This window comes from Triticum aestivum, chromosome 4B (genome assembly GCF_018294505.1).
Source record: "Triticum aestivum cultivar Chinese Spring chromosome 4B, IWGSC CS RefSeq v2.1, whole genome shotgun sequence".
In the NCBI taxonomy this organism is placed as follows: domain Eukaryota; kingdom Viridiplantae; phylum Streptophyta; class Magnoliopsida; order Poales; family Poaceae; genus Triticum; species Triticum aestivum.
The window spans coordinates 464,758,215-464,780,911 of record NC_057804.1 but is presented as its reverse complement, the minus strand read 5'-3'; positions in this window follow the sequence as shown (position 1 = coordinate 464,780,911).

Below are 22,697 nucleotides of genomic sequence, written 5' to 3'. Positions count from 1 at the left end.
ACGATCATCTCTACTCCTTCTCTGTCTTGGCGGTGATTCTTCTCTTCTACTTCTTCTCTTGGGAGAATCTTCTCTTCTTTTGTAGGGTGCCATACACTCATTGGAATAGAGTCCGGGTCTCCCACAATTGTAGCAATTGCGCTCTCGACTGGAAGATCTTTTGTCATTGTAAGACCTTGACTTGGAGCTTCTTTCTTTGCTTCTACTCTTGTAGAATTTGTTGAAGTTCTTCACCATTAAGCTCAATTATTCATTGAATGTTTGTTTCTCACTTGATGATGTAGGGGCTTCACATGAGGCTTTGTAAGCACCACTTGACTTGTTGTGAAGTTCCTCCTTATCCTTGAGTGACATCTCATGAGCAACAATTCTTCCAATGACCTCCGGTGGCTTGAGATTCTTGTAATTGGGCATCATTTGGATAAATGTGCACACGGTATCATATTTTCCATCCAATGCTCTTAGGATCTTCTTGATGATGAATCTGTCGGTCATCTCTTCACTTCCTAAGCCCGTAATTTCATTTGTGATAAGAGCAAGCCTAGAGTACATTTCAGTGACACCTTCACCATCCTTCATCTTGAACTTGTCAAGTTGACTTTGGAGCACATCCAATTTGGATTCCTTGACGGAGTCGGTACCTTCGTGCATATCAATCAAAGTATCCCAAATTTCCTTTGCATTCTCAAGACGGCTGATTTTGTTGAATTCTTCGGGGCACAATCCATTGAAGAGGATATCACAAGCTTGAGCGTTGTATTGCAGCATCTTCAATTCATCCGCACTAGCTTCACGGTTTGGTTCCCTCCCATCAAAGAATTCACCTTGCAAGCCAATACACACAATAGCCCAAACGGCAGGGTTATGTCCGAGAATATGCATTTTCATCTTATGCTTCCAACTAGCAAAATTAGTACCATCAAAGTAAGGACCTCTACGGTGATAATTTCCCTCGCTAGACGCCATACTCTCCTAGGTTGTGAAACCAAGGCTATGACCACCAAAAGCTATGGAAATCAAAGCAAATGGAGACCAATGCTCTGATACCACTTGTAGGACCTTGAAGTATGTCTAGAGGGGGGTGATTAGACTACTTGACCAATTAAAAACTTAACCTTTTCCCAATTTTAGTCTTTGGCAGATTTTAGCTATCTTAGCACAAGTCAAGCAATCTTCACACAATTCAAGCAAGCATGCAAAGAGTATATGAGCAGCGGAAATTAAAGCATGCAACTTGCAAGAATGTAAAGGGAAGGGTTTGGAGATTTCAAATGCAATTTGGAGAAACGGTGATTTTTGAGCCGTGGTTCCGATAGGTGGTGCTATCGTACATCCACATTGATGGAGACTTCAACCCACGAAGGGTAACGGTTGCGCGAGTCCACGGAGGGCTCCACCCAAGAAGGGTCCACAAAGAAGCAACCTTGTCTATCCCACCATGGCCGTCGCCCATGAAGGACTTGCCTCACTAGCGGTAGATCTTCACGAAGTAGGCGATCTCCTTGCCCTTACAAACTCCTTGGTTCAACTCCACAATCTTGTCGGAGGCTACCAAGTGACACCTAGCCAATCTAGGAGACACCACTCTCCAAGAAGTAACAAATGGTGTGTTGATGATGAACTCCTTGCTCTTGTGCTTCAAATGATAGTCTCCCAAACACTCAACTCTCTCTCATAGGATTTGGATCTGGTGGAAAGAAGATTTGAATGGAAAGCAACTTGGGGAAGGCTAGAGATCAAGATTCATATGGTAGGAATGGAATATCTTGGCCTCAACACATGAGTAGGTAGTTCTCTCTCAGAAATGGTAAGTTGGAAGTGTAGGTTTGTTCTGATGGCTCTCTCTACGAATGAAGAGGAGGTGGAGGGGTATATTTAGCCTCCACACAAAATCTAACCTTACACACAATTTACCAATCTCGGTGGGACCGAATCAACAAACTCGGTCGGACCGATTCAGTAAACCTAGTGACCGTTAGTGATTTCGGTGGGACCGACATGCAACTCGGTAGGACCGATATGGTTAGGGTTAGGGTTAGGGCATAACGTAATCTCGGTGAGACCGATTACACAAACTCGGTGAGACCGATTTTGGTAATAAGCTAACCAGAGAGTTGGTCAGGTAAACTCGGTGGGACCGATTCACTCTTTTTAATGGGACCGAAATGTTACGAAAGGGAAACAAAGAGTTTACATTGCAATCTCGATGGGACCGATCGCTCACTTCGGTTAGACCGAAACGTTACGAAGGGAAACAGAGAGATTACAATCCCATCTCGGTGAGACCGAGATCCCTATCGGTGAGACCGATTTGCCTAGGGTTTGTGACAGTGGCTATGACATCTGAACACGGTGGCGCCGAATAGAAAGAATCGGTGGGGCCGAGTTTGACTTTAGGTTTAGGTCATATGTGGATATGAGAAAGTAGTTGAGGGTTTTTGGAGCATATCACTAAGCACTTGAAGTAAGAAACTCATCAAGCAACACCTCATCCCTCCTTGATAGTATTGGCTTTTCCTATAGACTCAATGTGATCTTGGATCACTAAAATATAAAATGTAGAGTCTTGAGCTTTTGAGCTTGAGCCAATCCTTTTATCCTTAGTGTTTTGAGGGATCCACTTTCCTCATCCATGCCATGCCATTCATTGAGCTTTCCTAAAATATTTGTCTTGGAATAGTATTAGCTCAATGAGCTATATGTTGTTAGGAATTACCAAAACCACCTAGGGGTAGTTGCACTTTCACCCCGGCAGCACTCCGGCGCCACCGGAAGCAAGGGGGAGAGATCCCCCCTTCTTCTTCTTCTCCCTTGACCTCCTCCCTAGATGGGAGAAGGGTTTCCCCTCTGGTCCTTGGCTCCCATGGCTTGGGAGGGGCGAGAGCCCCTCTGAGGTTGGATCTATCTCTCTGTTTCTGCATTCTGGGATTCTGCCCTGGCACCGTTTCTTTTATATCTGGAGATCCGTAACTCCGATTGGATTGAAACCTTCGCCCAGATCTTTTTCCAAAAATTAGCTTTCTTGCGGCCAAAGTAGAGCATAAACCGCCTTACGAGGGGCCCACGAGGGTGGGGGACGCGCCCACCTGGAGTGGGCGTGAGCCCTGTCTCGTGGCCACCTCGGGCATTGTCTCACATTGATTCTTCCTCCCAAAAATCACAAATATTCCAAAATAATTCTCCGTCTGTTTTTATCCTGTTTGGACTCCGTTTGATATGGGGTTTCTGCGAAACATAAAACATGCAACAGACAGGAACTGGCACTGGGCACTGGATCAATATGTTAGTCCCAAAAAATAGTATAAAAAGTTGCCAAAAGTATATGAAAGTTGAATAATATTAGCATGGAACAATCAAAAATTATAGATACGACGGAGACGTATCAGTCCTCGATAGGTAAATGATAAAAGAAAGAATTTATGAAGTGTGAATGCTAGCAGGTGCACAAGTTTGATCAATGATAATTTCAATCACCTTTTCTAGCATGTTTATATGTCATAACAGTAGTTCATCTCATAAAACTTCTCAAGATCAAGTAACAAGCTATTCACATGTTAAAGCATAGATCATAAACTTTCTTGAAAACTAGCAAACTTCATTCTCAGACATCAAACAATTGCAATTCATCTTATTTTCGGGAAGGGTCTATGTCAAAGCTTTGATTTAGCAAACTCCACATACTCAACTATCATATAGTCTAATACAATTGCTAACACTCATGCAATACTTATGGTTATGAAGTTTTAATTGGACACTGAGAAAGATAGGGGCTTATAGTGTTGCCTCCCAACGTATTCACCTTTGGGTGTTGTCAACAATAATAGTTCATGCTAACTTACATCCAATTGGATATATATATATATATCAGGATCTTTCCAACACGAGGTGCTTGCCAAAGGATAAAATGAAAAAGGGAAAGGTGAAGATCACCTTGACTCTTGCATAAAAGTAAAAGACATAAGGTAAAAGATAGGCCCTTCGCAGAGGGAAGCAGAGGTTGTCATGCACTTTTATGGTTGGATGCACAAAATCTTACTGCAAAAGAACGTCACTTTATATTGCCACTTGTATATGGACCTTTATTATGCAGTCCGTCACTTTTATTGCTTCCATAATAAGATCGTATAAAGCTTATTTTCTTCACACTAATAAGTCATACATATTTAGAGAGCAATTTTTATTGCATGCACCGATGACAACTTACTTGAAGGATCTTACTCAATCCATAGGTATGTATGGTGGACTCTCATGGCAAAAACTGGGTTTAAAGATATTTGGAAGCACAAGTAGTATCTCTACTTGGTGCAAGGAATTTTGGCTAGCATGAGGGGGAAAGGCAAGCTCAACATGTTTGAATGATCCATGACAATATACTTTAACTGAGATGTGAGAAAACATAACCCATTACGTTGTCTTCCTTGTCCAACATCAACTCTTTAGAATGTCATACTTAATGAGTGCTCACAATTATAATGTCTAGTATAGTATATTTATATGTGAAATTTCTCTTCCTTCAATATTCTTTCATGAATTGTTCAAATGACCAATACAATGCTTGCTAACCTTCAATAAATTTACAACCTCTACTTCTTAGATGTGAAGTCATTACTCCCCATGGGATAAGCAAATGAGAGAGATATAATTCCAGATTTATGACATTCAACTCATTCAACCATTTACTCATAGGATATAAGTGAAGCACACGAGTAAATGACAAACTACTCCAACAAGATATAAGTGAAGATCAATGAGTAGTTAAATAATTATGCAACTATGTGAAGACACTCTCTCATTTAAGAATTTCAGATCTTGGTATTTTATTCAAACAGCAAGCAAAGCAAAACAAAACGACAATGCAAGAATAGCACAACTCATGTGAAGAAGCAAAAACTTAGGTTCAACTGATACTAACCGATAGTTGTTGAAGAAGAAAGGTGGGATGCCTAACGGGGCATCCCCAAGCTTGGATGCTTGAGACTCTTGAAATATTATATTGGGATACCTTGGGCATCCCAAAGCTTGAGCTTTTGTGTCTTCTTAATTCCTTTTATATCACGGTTTCCCTAAATCTCAAAAACTTCATCCACAACAAACTCAACAAGAACACGTGAGGTAAGTTAGTATATACCAATGCAAAAACCTTATCATTTTCTACTGTAACAAATCACTGAAATTATTATTCAACATTGCATACTAAATGCCTCTGCATATTTAATACTCCTATCCTCAAATAGAATCATTAAACAAGCAAACATATGCAAACAATGCAAACATAACGGCAATCTGCCAAAACAGTATAGTTTATAAAGAATGCAAGATTCATCATACTTCCCTAACTCCAAAAATTATGAGAAAAATACTACACTGTAGAAGATTTATCATATCTCAATATGCAAAAAGTTTCAATATTATATCATTCTCTCAATTTTCTAGGGAATTTTTGCAACAGTAGTAAACTTTCTGTTTTGAAACAGCAACACGTATACATGCAAAATAAGCATGGTAAAGGCTATCCTTGAAATTTTTATTGAAAATATAGATGAAAAACATTATTCTAAATAACAGCAAGAAAATACTAACAAAAGAAAATGACGCTCCAAGCAAAACACATATCATGTGGTCAATAAAAATATAGCTCCAAGTAAAGTTACCGATGAACGAAGACGAAAGAGGGGATGCCTTACGGGGCATCCCCAAGCTTAGGCTCTTGGTTGTCCTTGAATATTACCTTGGGGTGCCTTGGGCATCCCCAAGCTTAGGATCTTGCCACTCCTTATTTCTTAGTCCATCGAAAAATTACCCAAAACTTGAAAACTTCACAACACAAAACTCAACAGAAAACTCGTAAGCTCCGTTAGTATAAGAAAATAAAACCACCACTTAGGTACTATTGTGAACTCATTCTAAATTCATATCGGTGTAATATCTACAGTATTCCAACTTCTCTATGGTTCATACCCTCTGATACTACTCATAGATTCATCAAAATAAGCAAACAACACATAGAAGACAGAATCTGTCAAAAACAGAACAGTCTAAAGTAATATGTATCAAACATATACTTCTGGAACTCCAAAAATTCTGAAATAAATTGGTGAACCTAAGGAATTTGTCTATTAATCATCTGAAAAAATAATCAACCTAAAATCCTCTTCTGTAAAAAAAATGGCAGCTAATCTCGTTAGCGCTAAAGTTTCTGTTTTTTACAGCAAGATCATATAGACTTCACCCAAGTCTTCCCAAAGGTTCTACTTGGCACAAACACTAATTAAAACATCAAACCACATATAACCAGAGGCTAGATGAATTATTTATTACTAAACAGGAACAAAAAGCAAGGAACATAAATAAAATTGGGTTTCCTCCCAACAAGCGCTATTGTTTAACGCCCCTAGCTAGGCATGATGATTTCAATGATGCTCACATAAAAGATAAGAATTGAAACATAAATGGAGCATCATGAAGAATATGACTAACACATTTAAGTCTAACCCACTTCCTATGCATAGGGATTTTGTGAGCAAACAACTTATGGGAACAATAATCAACTAGCATAGGAAGGCAAAACAAGCATAACTTCAAAATTTTAAGCACATAGAGAGGAAACTTGATATTATTGCAATTCCTACAAGCATATGTTCCTTCCCTCATAATTATTTTCAGTAGCATCATGAATGAATTCAACAATATAACCAGCACCTAAAGCATTATTTTCATGATCTACTTGCATACAAATTTTACTACTCTCCACATAAGCAAATTTCTTCTCATGAATAGTAGTGGGAGCAAACTCAACAAAACAACTATCATGTGACACATAATCCAATTGAAAACTAAAATCATGATGACAAGTTTCATGGTTATAATTATTCTTAATAGAATACAAGTCATCACAATAATCATCATAGATAGCAACTTTATTCTTATAATCAATTGGAACCTCTTCTGAAATAGTGGATTCATCACTAAATAAAGTCATGACCTCTCCAAATCCACTTTCATATTCATCACAATAAGATTCAACATCCTCCAAAATAGTGGGATCATTACTTCCTAAAGTTGACACTCTTCCAAACCCACTTTCATCAATATAATCATCATAAATAGGAGGCATGCTTTAATCATAATAAATATTCTCATCAAAACTTGGGGGACAAAAAATATAATATTCATCAAACATAGCATCCCCAAGCTTGTGGCTTTGCATATCATTAGCATCATGGATATTCAAGGAGTTCATACTAACAACATTGAATTCATGGGAGGCGTAGCAAATTTCCCTCAAGTGGATGACCTAAGGTTTATCAATCCGTGGGAGGCGTAGGATGAAGATGGTCTCTCTCAAACAACCCTGCAACCAAATAGCAAAAGTCTCTTGTGTCCCCAACACACCCAATACAATGGTAAATTGTATAGGTGCACTAGTTCGGCGAAGAGATGGTGATACAAGTGCAATATGGGTAGTAGATAAAGGTATTTGTAATCTGAAATTATAAAAAGAGCAAGGTAGCAAGCGATAAAAGTGAGCATAAACGGTGTTGCAATGGTAGGAAATAAGGCCCAAGGTTCATACTTTCACTAGTGCAAGTTCTCTCAACAATAATAACATAATTGGATCATATAACTATCCCTCAACATGCAACAAAGAGTCACTCCAAAGCCACTAATAGCGGAGAACAAACAAAGAGATTATGGTAGGATACGAAACCACCTCAAAGTTATCCTTTTTGATCTATCTATTCAAGAGTCTGTATTAAAATAACATGAAACTATTCTTTCCGTTCAATCTATCATAGAATTCATACTAAAATCACACCTTAAGATACAAATCAACCAAAACCCTAATGTCACCTAGATACTCCATTGTCACCTCAAGTATCCATGGGCATGATTATACGATATGCATCACACAATCTCAGATTCATCTATTCAACCAACACAAAGTACTTCAAAGAGTGCCCCAAAGTTTCTACCGGAGAGTCAAGATGAAAACGTGTGCCAACCCCTATGCATAGGTTCATGGGCGGAACCCGCAAGTTGATCACTAAAACATACATCAAGTGGATCACGTGAATATCCCATTGTCACCATAGATAAGCACAACAAGACATACATCAAGTGTTCTCAAATCCTTAAAGACTCAATCCGATAAGATAACTTCAAAGGGAAAACTCAATCCATTACAAGAGAGTAGAGGGGGAGAAACATCATAAGATCCAACTATAATAGCAAAGCTCGCTGTACATCAAGATCGTGCCATAGAGAGAACACGAGAGAGAGAGAGAGAGAGATCAAACACATAGCTACTAGTACATACCCTCAGCCCCGAGGGTGAACTACTCCCTCCTCATCATGGATAGCGCCGGATGATGAAGATGGCCACCGGTGAGGGATCACCCCTCCAGCAGGGTGCCGGAACAGGGTCACGAATGGTTTTTGGTGGCTACAGAGGCTTGTAGCAGCGGAACTCCCGATCTATCTTCTTCTCTGATGTTTTAGGCTATATGGGAATATATAGGTGAAAAAAGTTGGTCGGGGGACGCTCGAGGGGCCCATGAGACAGGGGGGCGCCTAGTAGGGGGGGCCCACCCTCGTGGCCACCTTGAAGCTTCCCTGCATTGTACTCCAAGTTCCCTGGATTGCTTCTATTACAAAAATAAGTTTTTCGAAGGTTTCCTTCCGTTTGGACTCCGTTTGATATTCCTTTTCTTCAAAACACTGAAATAGGCAAGAAAATAGCAATATGGGCTGGGCCTCCGGTTAATAGGTTAGTCCCAAAAATAATATAAAAGTGTATAATAAAGCCCATAATCATTCAAAACAGATAATATAATAGCATGAATGCTTCATAAATTATAGATACGTTGGAGACGTATCAATAGATCGAGACGCTTAATAGGACTTTCACAAAGCACACTGTCGGATATCGGGTTCCGGCAAAACCCTTAAGGTTCGAACTCTGGGGTGCGCACGAAGATCTTCTCCCTACGGATCTATGCCCCAAAACCTCACCGCGGTTCTAAGCTAGCACGATGAACAACACAATGGACACAAGATTTATACTAGTTTGGGCCACCGTTGTGGTGTAATACCCTACTCCAGTGTGGTGTGGTGGATTTCCTCTTGGGCTGATGATGAACAGTACAGAGGGAGAACAGCCTCATGAGAGGTGTTCTTGCTGTGGTGTGGTGTTCTGCTTGGGAAGGATTCGATCCAAGATGCCTCCCTTAGCCCTCCATTCGATCATTTCTGCTGTGGTGGCTAGCCCTATTTATAGAGGCCCTGACCCTCTTCCCAAATATTGAGTGGGAAGGGAGCCAACAACGGCCATTTCGAAAGGTGACAGCTAGTACAAGCTATCCTGACTAAAGGTGGTCTTCGACTGCCAAAGGCACTGGTGATGATGCCGTCTTGGGCTCCATGGTGACCTCCGTCCCGCCGCTCTACTGGTCTTGGTCTTGTTGCACCGATATGGAAACCTTTGCTTGATGCCTCGGTACTCTGCCCCTGCGCTTGCCCCCTTTGCACCAAAGGGGGAACGAGGACACTTCACAAGTTGGTGCCCGCCTGGCGCCCGCCTGGTCTCGATCGTCATGGCTTGCGTCATGAGCACCTTGCGAGGTACCTCTTGCCTTGATCTCTCCACCCCCTCGCGAGCCTGCCTGGTGAGGCCACCCCTGAGGAGGCCTTGCATCGTCCGCCCCGCGAGGCTTGGCCCCTCGCGAGGGTCTTGAGCTTGGTTTGATGAAGACGGGCCGTACTGGGCCACTGGCCGAGCCACGCTGCAGGCCGCATGCAGGCAAGTCTGGGGACCCCCGTTCCTAGAACGTCGACAGTAGCCCCAGAGCCCAAGGCGTGCTCGGACTTGGCTTAGCAGCAAAGCCAAAGGGCAAGTGCGGAGCACCGTGGGCCCCAACAGTCTGCGGCCTTGGTCGACGCGTGGCGACTGATTGGACATGGGAGTCTTCGCTTCCCCATGCTGCCTCGGCAACTGCCAGATTTGACGAGTCCCTGCTGCATGCAAAACAGAGTCATCATTACATGTGAGCGTGGAGGCCGTCGGTTGGCCTCCTCTGGGTTATAAAGGGGGGAGGGACGCAAGCCCCCGTTGTCCATCTCTTCTTGCTCTGCTTGCTTTTTCTTCCTTGCTCCACCTCCGTTCTCGGTGCCAATGGCACCGATCCGCAGGTTCTCAGCTGAAGAGAAGGGAAAGGCCCCCCGGGAGGGGCCTGACCCGCTCCCGCCGAAGAAGCGACAGATCCCGAGCCGCCGCGGTGAAGCCGCGGGACCGGAGATGACAAGGCCTTGGTTCGAGCGACCACCTCCTGGGTTCCCGCTACCCTTGCACGGTCGGGGCATGGGCCCTGGAGAAAGGGGTGACAAGCGACACCGCCCGCGCCATCGGCGGGGTCGACGAGCTGTGGCAGCGCGCGCTGTCGCTCCTGGAGTTCATGTTGTGGACTCCTCTCGTGAGCTCGTGCTTCACGCCGTGATGCCTCCAAGCACCTGGATCTGCTCCCCTTCCTTCTTCGCTTTCGAGATGTCGCCGAAGGGGCCTCTCGAGCTCTGGCTGCAACACACCGACTACGGCGCTCCGGCGACCGGAGCGGAGGTTGAAGTCGTCGCTCCGGGCAAGGTCTTCATGACCCGAGGCTGGGGCGAGGTTGCCTGGGTCTGCCGAACAGGGGGTGCCCTCGTGACTCATTTTTAATACGATGGCGCCTCCTTGATGCTCTTCAAGGTCTTCGACACATAAGGCTGCCGCCTGGAGTGCTGCCCCAGAGGAGGTAGTCAGGACATCGATGCGGCAGGGGCTGAGCCTGCCGTTCGATTCCCCAATAGCTCCTCCAGCGGTAGCAACGATGCTTGGGAGTCCAGCGACTCTCCTAAGCTCTTCGTGACTCCGAAGATGAGCGACAACAGCTACGTGCCCCCAAGCTTGCGTCGTGCGTAGAGCAAGGCGGTAGCGTCAGGCCGTCGCCGCAACTGATCTAGACGGGGTTGGCGCCGGCCTCCCGTGGCCCACTGTTGATGATGGCGTCGGCCATGGAGGCGTGTGTAATTAGGGCTCCTTAGGATTCATGTCTTTTGTTCCCTGCGAGGAATCGAGAAAACACCCAATGGGGGCATGTAAAGGGTCTGTGATGTCTTTTGTTGATATTATACTTATTATGAAATGGTGCAGATGCTTGTCCTGTTCCGGCTTGGTTCCCCCTTTCTAATCTCGCAACGACTTGGTGCTCTATGTTGACAGCTCCCGGTCCCCAGGCAGGCTTCAGCCGTCGCTGGTATGCCAGGTCGCGATGCCGTGGTCAAGGCCAGGAGGTGAGCGGCCCGAGGTCTAGTAAGAGCCCCTGAGTCGCGATGCTCATGAGGTCCCCTTTAGCGCTCAAGCAGCCGTTGAAAGATGAGAAAGGAAGGCAACATTGTCGTTACAGAGCCGCATTAGGTGGGGATTCTGTGTCGCGTCAATTAGTCGTTCCAGATGCAAAACTTATCTCGAAGGCATGGAGTCAATTCTTCGCGTCGCGTTGGACTCACGTGTTGGCAGCTGGGATGTAGCTGGGTTAGGCCCTCGCGAGCTTACCCTCTCTTCCCCACACCCTCCTTCGTGCTCTGCATCCTCAGGTCCCGGCCCTCGAGCGAGCTCAGCCGCCGCTGGTATGCCAGGTCGCGATGCCGTGGACAAGGCCAGGGGGTGAGGGCTGGAGAGTCAGTAAGAGCCCCTGAGTCACGATGCTCAAGAGTCCCCCTTTTAACGTGCAAGAGGATTGTGCGGGAAAGAAAGAAAGAGCTTGTGATGCCACCCACCATAGACCTCAGTGTTGGAAATATGCCCTAGAGGCAATAATAAAAGGATTATTATTATATTTCCTTGTTCATGATAATTGTCTTTTATTCATGCTATAATTGTATTATCCGGAAATCGTAATACACGTGTGAATACTTAGACCACAACATGTCCCTAGTGAGCCTCTAGTTGACTAGCTCGTTGATCTACAGATAGTCATGGTTTCCTGACTATGGACATTGGATGTCATTGATAACGGGATCACATCATTAGGAGAATGATGTGATGGACAAGACCCAATCCTAAGCATAGCACAAAGATCGTGTAGTTCGTTTGCTAGAGCTTTTCCAATGTCAAGTATCTTTTCCTTAGACCATGAGATCGTGTAACTCCCGGATACCGTAGGAGTGCTTTGGGTGTACCAAACGTCACAACGTAACTGGGTGACTATAAAGGTGCACTACAGGTATCTCCGAAAGTGTCTGTTGGGTTGACATGGATCGAGACTGGGATTTGTCACTCCGTATGACGGAGAGGTATCTCTGGGCCCACTCGGTAATGCATCATCATAATGAGCTCAAAGTGACCAAGTGTCTGGTCACGGGATCATGCATTACGGTACGAGTAAAGTGACTTGCCGGTAACGAGATTGAACGAGGTATTGGGATACCGAGATCGAATCTCGGGCAAGTAACGTACCGCTTGACAAAGGGAATTGTATACGGGGTTGCTTAAATCCTCGACATCATGGTTCATCCGATGAGATCATCGAGGAGTATGTGGGAGCCAACATGGGTATCCAGATCCCGCTGTTGGTTATTGACCGGAGAGCCGTCTCGGTCATGTCTGCATGTCTCCCGAACCCGTAGGGTCTACACACTTAAGGTTCGGTGACGCTAGGGTTGTATGAATATGAGTATGCAGCAAACCGAAAGTTGTTCAGAGTCCCGGATGAGATCCCGGATGTCACGAGGAGTTCCAAAATGGTCCGGAGGTAAAGAATTATATATGGGAAGTCGAGTTTCGGCCATCGGGAAAGTTTCGGGGTCCACCGGTATTGTACCGGGACCACCGGAAGGGTCCCGGGGGTCAACCGGGTGGGGCCACCTATCCCGGAGGGCCCCATGGGCTGAAGTGGGAGGGGAACCAGCCCCTAGTGGGCTGGTGCGCCCCCCTCCCCTGGGCCCCCCTCTGCGCCTAGGGTTGGGAACCCTAGGGGAGGGGGCGCCTCCACTTGCCTTGGGGGGCACTCCACCCCCCTTGGCCGCCGCCCCCCTAGAGATCCCATCTCTAGGGCCGGCGCCCCCCTGGGGTCCCTATATAAAGAGGGGGGGTGGGAGGGCAGCCGCACCCAACACCCTGGCGCCTCCCTCCCCTCCCTTCTACACCTCCTCCTCCCGTAGTTGCTTGGCGAAGCCCTGCCGGAGCCCTGCTGCATCCACCACCACGCCGTCGTGCTGCTGGATCTTCATCAACCTCTCCTTCCCCCTTGCTGGATCAAGAAGGAGGAGACGTCACGCTGACCGTACGTGTGTTGAACGCGGAGGTGCCGTCCGTTCGGCGCTAGGATCTCCGGTGATTTGGATCACGACGAGAACGACTCCCTCAACCCCGTTCTCTTGAACGCTTCCGCACGCGATCTACAAGGGTATGTAGATGCACTCTTCTCTCGTTGCTAGATGAACTCATAGATTGATCTTGGTGAACGTAGGAATTTTTTTATTTTATGCAACGTTCCCCAACAGTGGCATCATGAGCTAGGTCTATGCGTAGTTCTCTATTGCACGAGTAGAACACAAATCTGTTGTGGGCGTAGATCTTGTCAACTTGCTTGCCACTACTAGTCTTATTTTGCTTCAGCGGTATTGTGGGATGAAGCGGCCCGGACCGACCTTACACGTACGCTTACGTGAGACAGGTTCCACCGACTGACATGCACTAGTTGCATAAGGTGGCTAGCGGGTGTCTGTCTCTCCCACTTTAGTTGGAGCGGATTCGATGAAAAGGGTCCTTATGAAGGGTAAATAGAAGTTGACAAAATCACGTTGTGGTTATTCGTAGGTAAGAAAACGTTCTTGCTAGAACCCAATTGCAGCCACGTAAAAGATGCAACAACAATTAGAGGACGTCTAACTTGTTTTTGCAGCAATTGCTATGTGATGTGATATGGCCAAAAGTTGTGATGAATGATGAATGATATATTGTGATGTATGAGATCATGTTCTTGTAATAGGAATCACGACTTGCATGTCGATGAGTATGACAACCGGCAGGAGCCATAGGAGTTGTCTTAATTATTGTATGACCTGCGTGTCAATGATTTAACGCCATGTAATTACTTTACTTTATTGCTAAACCGTTAGCCATAGTAGTAGAAGTAATAGTTGGCGAGCAACTTCATGGAGACACGATGATGGAGATCATGATGATGGAGATCATGGTGTCATGCCGGTGACGAAGATGATCATGGAGCCCCGAAGATGGAGATCAAAGGAGCTATATGATATTGGCCATATCATGTCACTACTATATAATTGCATGTGATGTTTATTATGTTTATGCATCTTGTTTACTTAGAACGACGGTAGTAAATAAGATGATCCCTTATAATAATTTCAAGAAAGTGTTCCCCCTAACTGTGCGCCGTTGCTAAAGTTCGTCGTTTCGAAGCACCACGTGATGATCGGGTGTGATAGATCCTTACGTTCACATACAACGGGTGTAAGACAGTTTTACACATGCAAAAACACTTAGGGTTAACTTGACGAGCCTAGCATGTACAGACATGGCCTCGGAACACAGAGACCGAAAGGTCGAACATGAGTCGTATGGAAGATACGATCAACATGGAGATGTTCACCGATGATGACTAGTCCGTCTCACGTGATGATCGGACACGGCCTAGTCGACTCGGATCATGTAACACTTAGATGACTAGAGGGATGTCAAATCTGAGTGGGAGTTCATTAAATAATTTGATTAGATGAACTTAATTATCATGAACTTAGTCTAAAATCTTTGCAAAATATGTCTTGTAGATCAAATGGCCAACGCTCATGTCAACATGAACTTCAACGCGTTCCTAGAGAAAACCAAGCTGAAAGATGATGGCAGCAACTATACGGACTGGGTCCGGAACCTGAGGATCATCCTCATAGCTGCCAAGAAAGCATATGTCCTAGAAGGACCGCTAGGTGAAGCACCCATCCCAGAGAACCAAGACGTTATGAACGCTTGGCAGTCACGTGCTGATGATTACTCCCTCGTTCAGTGCGGCATGCTTTACAGCTTAGAACCGGGGCTCCAAAAGCGTTTTGAGCAACATGGAGCATATGAGATGTTCGAGGAGCTGAAAATGGTTTTCCAAGCTCATGCCCGGGTCGAGAGATATGAAGTCTCCGACAAGTTCTATAGTTGTAAGATGGAGGAAAACAGTTCTGTCAGTGAGCACATACTCAAAATGTCTGGGTTGCACAACCGCCTGTCCCAGCTGGACATTAACCTCCCGGACGAGGCGGTCATTGACAGAATCCTTCAGTCGCTCCCACCGAGCTACAAGAGCTTTGTGATGAACTACAATATGCAGGGGATGGTGAAAACTATTCCTGAAGTATTTTCAATGCTGAAGTCAGCAGAGGTAGAAATCAAGAAAGAACATCAAGTGTTGATGGTCAATAAAACCACCAAGTTCAAGAAGGGCAAGGGTAAGAAGAACTTCAAGAAGGACGGCAAAGATGTTGCCGCGCCCGGTAAGCCAGTTGCCGGGAAGAAGTCAAAGAATGGACCCAAGCCTGAGACTGAGTGCTTTTATTGCAAAGGGAAGGGTCACTGGAAGCGGAACTGCCCCAAATACTTAGCGGACAAGAAGGCCGGCAACACTAAAGGTATATTTGATATACATGTAATTGATGTGTACCTTACCAGTACTCGTAGTAACTCCTGGGTATTTGATACCGGTGCCGTTGCTCACATTTGTAACTCACAGCAGGAGCTGCGGAATAAGCGGAGACTGGCGAAGGACGAGGTGACGATGCGCGTCGGGAATGGTTCCAAGGTCGATGTGATCGCCGTCGGCACGCTACCTCTACATTTACCTACGGGATTAGTTTTAAACCTCAATAATTGTTATTTAGTGCCAAGTTTGAGCATGAACATTGTATCTGGATCTCGTTTAATGCGAGATGGCTACTCATTTAAATCCGAGAATAATGGTTGTTCTATTTATATGAGAGATATGTTTTATGGTCATGCCCCGATGGTCAATGGTTTATTCTTAATGAATCTCGAACGTAATGTTACACATATTCATAGTGTGAATACCAAAAGATGTAAAGTTGATAACGATAGTCCCACATACTTGTGGCACTGCCGCCTTGGTCACATTGGTGTCAAGCGCATGAAGAAGCTCCATGCTGATGGACTTTTAGAGTCTCTCGATTATGAATCATTTGACACATGCGAACCATGCCTCATGGGCAAAATGACCAAGACTCCGTTCTCCGGAACAATGGAGCGAGCAACCAACTTATTGGAAATCATACATACTGATGTGTGTGGTCCAATGAGCGTTGAGGCTCGCGGAGGATATCGTTATGTTCTCACTCTCACTGATGACTTAAGTAGATATGGGTATGTCTACTTGATGAAACACAAGTCTGAGACCTTTGAAAAGTTCAAGGAATTTCAGAATGAAGTAGAGAATCAACGTGATCGAAAAATAAAGTTCTTACGATCAGATCGTGGAGGAGAATATTTAAGTCACGAATTTGGTACGCACTTAAGAAAATGTGGAATCGTTTCACAACTCACGCCGCCTGGAACACCTCAGCGTAATGGTGTGTCCGAACGTCGTAATCGCACTCTATTGGATATGGTGCGATCTATGATGTCTCTTACCGATTTACCGCTATCATTTTGGGGATACGCTCTAGAGACAGCTACATTCACTTTAAATAGGGCTCCGTCTAAATCCGTTGAGACGACACCGTATGAATTATGGTTTGGAAAGAAACCTAAGCTGTCGTTTCTAAAAGTTTGGGGATGCGATGCTTATGTCAAGAAACTTCAACCTGAAAAGCTCGAACCCAAGTCGGAAAAATGCGTCTTCATAGGATACCCTAAGGAAACCATTGGGTATACCTTCTACCTTAGATCCGAAGGCAAGATCTTTGTTGCCAAGAACGGATCCTTTCTGGAAAAAGAGTTTCTCTCGAAAGGAGTAAGTGGGAGGAAAGTAGAACTCGATGAAGTACTACCTCTTGAACCGGAAAGTAGTGCAGCTCAGGAAAATGTTCCTGTGGTGCCTACACCGACTGGAGAGGAAATTAATGATGATGATCAAGGTACTTCGGATCAAGTTGCTACTGAACTTCGTAGGTCCACAAGGACACGTTCCACACCAGAGTGGTATGGCAACCCTGTCCTGGAAATCATGTTGTTAGACAACGGTGAACCTTCGAACTATGAAGAAGCGATGGCGGGCCCAGATTCCAACAAATGGCTTGAAGCCATGCAATCCGAGATAGAATCCATGTATGAAAACAAAGTATGGACTTTGACAGACTTGCCCGATGATCGGCGAGCGATAGAAAACAAATGGATCTGTAAGAAGAAGACGGACGCGGATGGTAATGTTACCATATATAAAGCTCGACTTGTCGCTAAGGGTTATCGGCAAGTTCAAGGGGTTGACTATGATGAGACTTTCTCTCCCGTAGCGAAGCTGAAGTCCGTCCGAATCATGTTAGCAATTGCCGCATACTATGATTATGAGATATGGCAGATGGACGTCAAAACGGCATTCCTTAACGACTATCTTAAGGAAGAACTGTATATGATGCAGCCGGAGGGTTTTGTCGATCCTAGGAATGCTAACAAGGTATGCAAGCTCCAACGATCCATTTATGGGCTGGTGCAAGCATCTCAGAGTTGGAACATTCGCTTTGATGAGATGATCAAAGCGTTTGGGTTTATGCAGACTTATGGAGAAGCCTGCGTTTACAAGAAAGTGAGTGGGAGCTCTGTAGCATTTCTCATATTATATGTAGATGACATACTTTTGATGGGAAATGATATAGAACTTTTGGACAGCATTAAGGCCTACTTGAATAAGTGTTTTACAATGAAGGACCTTGGAGAAGCTGCTTACATATTAGGCATCAAGATCTATAGGGATAGATCGAGACGCCTCATAGGTCTTTCACAAAGCACATACCTTGATAAGATTTTGAAGAAGTTCAAAATGGATCAGTCCAAGAAAGGGTTCTTGCCTGTATTGCAAGGTGTGAGATTGAGCTCGGCTCAATGCCCGACCACGGCAAAAGATAAAGAAGAGATGAGTGTCATCCCCTATGCCTCGGCCATAGGATCTATTATGTATGCCATGCTGTGTACCAGACCTGATGTAAACCTTGCCGTAAGTTTGGTAGGAAGGTACCAAAGTAATCCCGGCAAGGAACACTGGACAGCGGTCAAGAATATCCTGAAGTACCTGAAAAGGACAAAGGACATGTTTCTCGTTTATGGAGGTGACGAAGAGCTCGTCGTAAAGGGTTACGTCGACGCTAGCTTCGACACAGATCTGGATGACTCTAAGTCACAAACCGGATACGTGTATATGTTGAATCGTGGAGCAGTAAGCTGGTGCAGTTGCAAGCAGAGCGTCGTGGCGGGATCTACATGTGAAGCGGAGTACATGGCAGCCTCGGAGGCAGCACATGAAGCAATATGGATGAAGGAGTTCATCACCGACCTAGGAGTCATACCCAATGCGTCGGGGCCAATCACTCTCTTCTGTGACAACACTGGAGCTATTGCCCTTGCCAAGGAGCCCAGGTTTCACAAGAAGACCAGGCACATCAAGCGTCGTTTCAACTCCATCCGTGAAAATGTTCAAGATGGAGACATAGATATTTGCAAAGTACATACGGATCTGAATGTCGCAGATCCATTGACTAAACCTCTTCCGCGAGCAAAACATGATCAACACCAGAACTCTATGGGTGTTCGATTCATCACAATGTAACTAGATTATTGACTCTAGTGCAAGTGGGAGACTGTTGGAAATATGCCCTAGAGGCAATAATAAAAGGATTATTATTATATTTCCTTGTTCATGATAATTGTCTTTTATTCATGCTATAATTGTATTATCCGGAAATCGTAATACACGTGTGAATACTTAGACCACAACATGTCCCTAGTGAGCCTCTAGTTGACTAGCTCGTTGATCAACAGATAGTCATGGTTTCCTGACTATGGACATTGGATGTCATTGATAACGGGATCACATCATTAGGAGAATGATGTGATGGACAAGACCCAATCCTAAGCATAGCACAAAGATCGTGTAGTTCGTTTGCTAGAGCTTTTCCAATGTCAAGTATCTTTTCCTTAGACCATGAGATCGTGTAACTCCCGGATACCGTAGGAGTGCTTTGGGTGTACCAAACGTCACAACGTAACTGGGTGACTATAAAGGTGCACTACAGGTATCTCCGAAAGTGTCTGTTGGGTTGACACGGATCGAGACTGGGATTTGTCACTCCGTATGACGGAGAGGTATCTCTGGGCCCACTCGGTAATGCATCATCATAATGAGCTCAAAGTGACCAAGTGTCTGGTCACGGGATCATGCATTACGGTACGAGTAAAGTGACTTGCCGGTAACGAGATTGAACGAGGTATTGGGATACGACGATCGAATCTCGGGCAAGTAACGTACCGATTGACAAAGGGAATTGTATACGGGGTTGCTAAATCCTCGACATCGTGGTTCATCCGATGAGATCATCGAGGAGTATGTGGGAGCCAACATGGGTATCCAGATCCCGCTGTTGGTTATTGACCGGAGAGCCGTCTCGGTCATGTCTGCATGTCTCCCGAACCCTTAGGGTCTACACACTTAAGGTTCAGTGACGCTAGGGTTGTATGAATATGAGTATGCAGCAAACCGAAAGTTGTTCGGAGTCCCGGATGAGATCCTGGATGTCACGAGGAGTTCTAAAATGGTCCGAAGGTAAAGAATTATATATGGGAAGTCGAGTTTCGGCCATCGAGAAAGTTTCGGGGTCCACCGGTATTGTATCGGGACCACTGGAAGGGTCCCGGGGGTCCACCGGGTGGGGCCACCTATCCCGGAGGGCCCCATGGGCTGAAGTGGGATGGGAACCAGCCCCTAGTGGGCTGGTGCGCCCCCTGGGCCCCCCTTTGCGCCTAGGGTTGGGAACCCTAGGGGAGGGGGCGCCTCCACTTGCCTTGGGGGGCACTACACCCCCCTTGGCCGCCGCCCCCCTAGAGATCCCATCTCTAGGGCCGGCGCCCCCCTGGGGTCCCTATATAAAGAGGGGGGGTGGGAGGGCAGCCGCACCCAACACCCTGGCCCTCCCTCCCCTCCCTGCTACACCTCTCCCTCCTGTAGTTGCTTGGCGAAGCCCTGCCGGAGCCCTGCTGCATCCACCACCACGCCGTCGTGCTGCTGGATCTTCATCAACCTCTCCTTCCCCCTTGCTGGATCAAGAAGGAGGAGACGTCACACTGACCATACGTGTGTTGAACGCGGAGGTGCCGTCCGTTCGGCGCTAGGATCTCCGGTGATTTGGATCACGATGAGAACGACTCCCTCAACCCTGTTCTCTTGAACGCTTCCGCACGCGATCTACAAGGGTATGTAGATGCACTCTTCTCTCGTTGCTAGATGAACTCATAGATTGATCTTGGTGAACGTAGGATTTTTTTATTTTATGCAACGTTCCCCAACACTCAGGAGGTTCCTGAAAACCACACAAGAAAAACACGGGCTGCCATTACGATTGCCGACCGGCCATTGGTTGCTCCGAGAGAGTGGTGAGGGCACTGAGGGCCTGGTGAGGTGATGCTTGCGGGGCTGCCGTGGGCCAGAGCTCGACCACTCAGATTTGTCGATGTTGCAGGGACGGACCCATGCGCAAGCGCCGTGCCAGAGCGAGCGGCTCCAAAGGTAGGTGTCAATTGATCAGGCAATAATCACAGGCAGGTTAAGCATGAAAGGCAAATCAGCTTAGATAAAAAGCAGGAGAGATACATGCCACTGGGTCAGGCCCGAGCGGCTTGGGGATGATGCAGCCCGAGGGGCGCCCCCAGTAAGGTAAACTAAAGACATAAGCAAAAGGGATACACGCTGCAGGGACGGACCCGTGCGGCCTAGGAATGATGCAACCCTGAGGGCACTCCCAGCTGAAATGATCTCGAAAGATGTCACCTGGTAACGTTGTAGAGGGGGTGTTGAAGTAGCTGAAGATGCGCGGTGAGGAGGCCGACCCTCACGGGCCACCGGAGCCCTGAGCCTCGGGAGGCTCTGGGGGTCCTGGCGGTTCCTCGAGGGCCATCCCCATCTTCGCCAGGGCTGCGTGATGCCTGGCCTCCTGAGCCGCTAGAATGCTCCGCAGATGGCGCTGGTGAGTAGTAGCCGTGTTCGGCAGACCGAAAGGCATGCGAACGTAGATGTGCGGCAGACCCTCGCAACGTCCCACGTGTGAAGGCCAGAGGCGCTCCTGAGACGCGGCTCAGTTGAGCCCTGGGAAGTCGATGCAGACGCGCAGCCCGCCATCCTCGCCTGGATTGGGAGCTACGTCGGGCAGACGGCAATCGCCACGTATGATTCTTGATTCCTGAAGCTCCTGAGTAGCCTTGGTGATGAACTCCTGAGGGTTGGGCCTTCCTTGCCCCATGCCTTCCTGAGGGAAACATGCTGCAAAGCACGCCTCCAAGTGGTGCCCGAGCGCCTCCCTCATGATCTTGGCAAAGTCTAAGGCTCTCCAGAAGAGAGCCCTCGAGCCCTGCCCGAGGAGGGCGCTGGGCGCGCCTTCCTATGCGACGGAGGGAGGCGCCCCTTGCGCGGGCACAGATCCTGATGCGGCACCTCTTGAGATGCCAACCTCCTGAGGCCTGGAGCTGGGCGATGTCTTCTTCTTCTTGGGAACTGCCTCAGGAGGGTTCTTGCCCTTGTTGTCTGGGTTCTTGATTGATGTAGCCTGGAAGGCGCGCTCGAGGGAGCGCACCGCATCCTTCTCTTCACAGGGGACTGTAATGATCCCACCACTTCCTAGCATCTTGAGGACATTGTAGCCATGGTGGGTCACCGCCATGAACTTGGCCAGGGCCGGATACCCGAGGATGGCATTGTATGGCAGGCGAATGTAGGCAACATCAAAGTCGATGACATCAGTACGGTAATTGTTGCGCTGTCCGAAAGTGACAAGGAGGCGGACCTGCCCTATCGGGGTAGTGGAGCCGTCTGTGACTCCTGAGAAAGGCTTGGTAGGATGAGGTTGATCATATGGCACTTAAAGGTTGTTGAACGTCTCGATGGACAGGACATTGAGCCATGCGCCGCCATCAATGAGGGTCATGGTAACTTGCACGTTGCCGATGACTGGAGAGCAAAGCATCGGGAGCACGCCAGCTGTAGCCGCACACTTGAGTTGATCTGTTGTGCTGAAAGTGATGGCACACGTGGACCATCTGAGCGGGCGCGTGGCCTCGAGCTTGGGGAGGACTGCATTCACCTCGCGAGCAAACTACTTGAAGATGCGATAAGAGGCTGGGGTCTGAGCTCCGCCCAAGATGCAAGCGATAGCACGCGGCTCCTGGAAGCCCCCAGCCCCCTCGTCCTGGTGGTGGTCATCATTCCTTCTTGGCGGTGGTGGCAGAGGAGGAAGGCCTGCATTGCCCTGCGGGCGGTCCTCGTGAGGCCGGTCACACCACTCCTGGCGAGGGCCTTGGTCATCCCATCGTCCTCCACCTCTTCCTCCTCCTCGGCCGTAGCCCCGGTCGTTGCGCTCGGGGCGTCGACCAACGCGTCCTTCTCGAACGGCCCTGAGCTCCTGGAATTTGTTGGTATTGTGGGTGTAGAGGTTGTGGTAGGCGA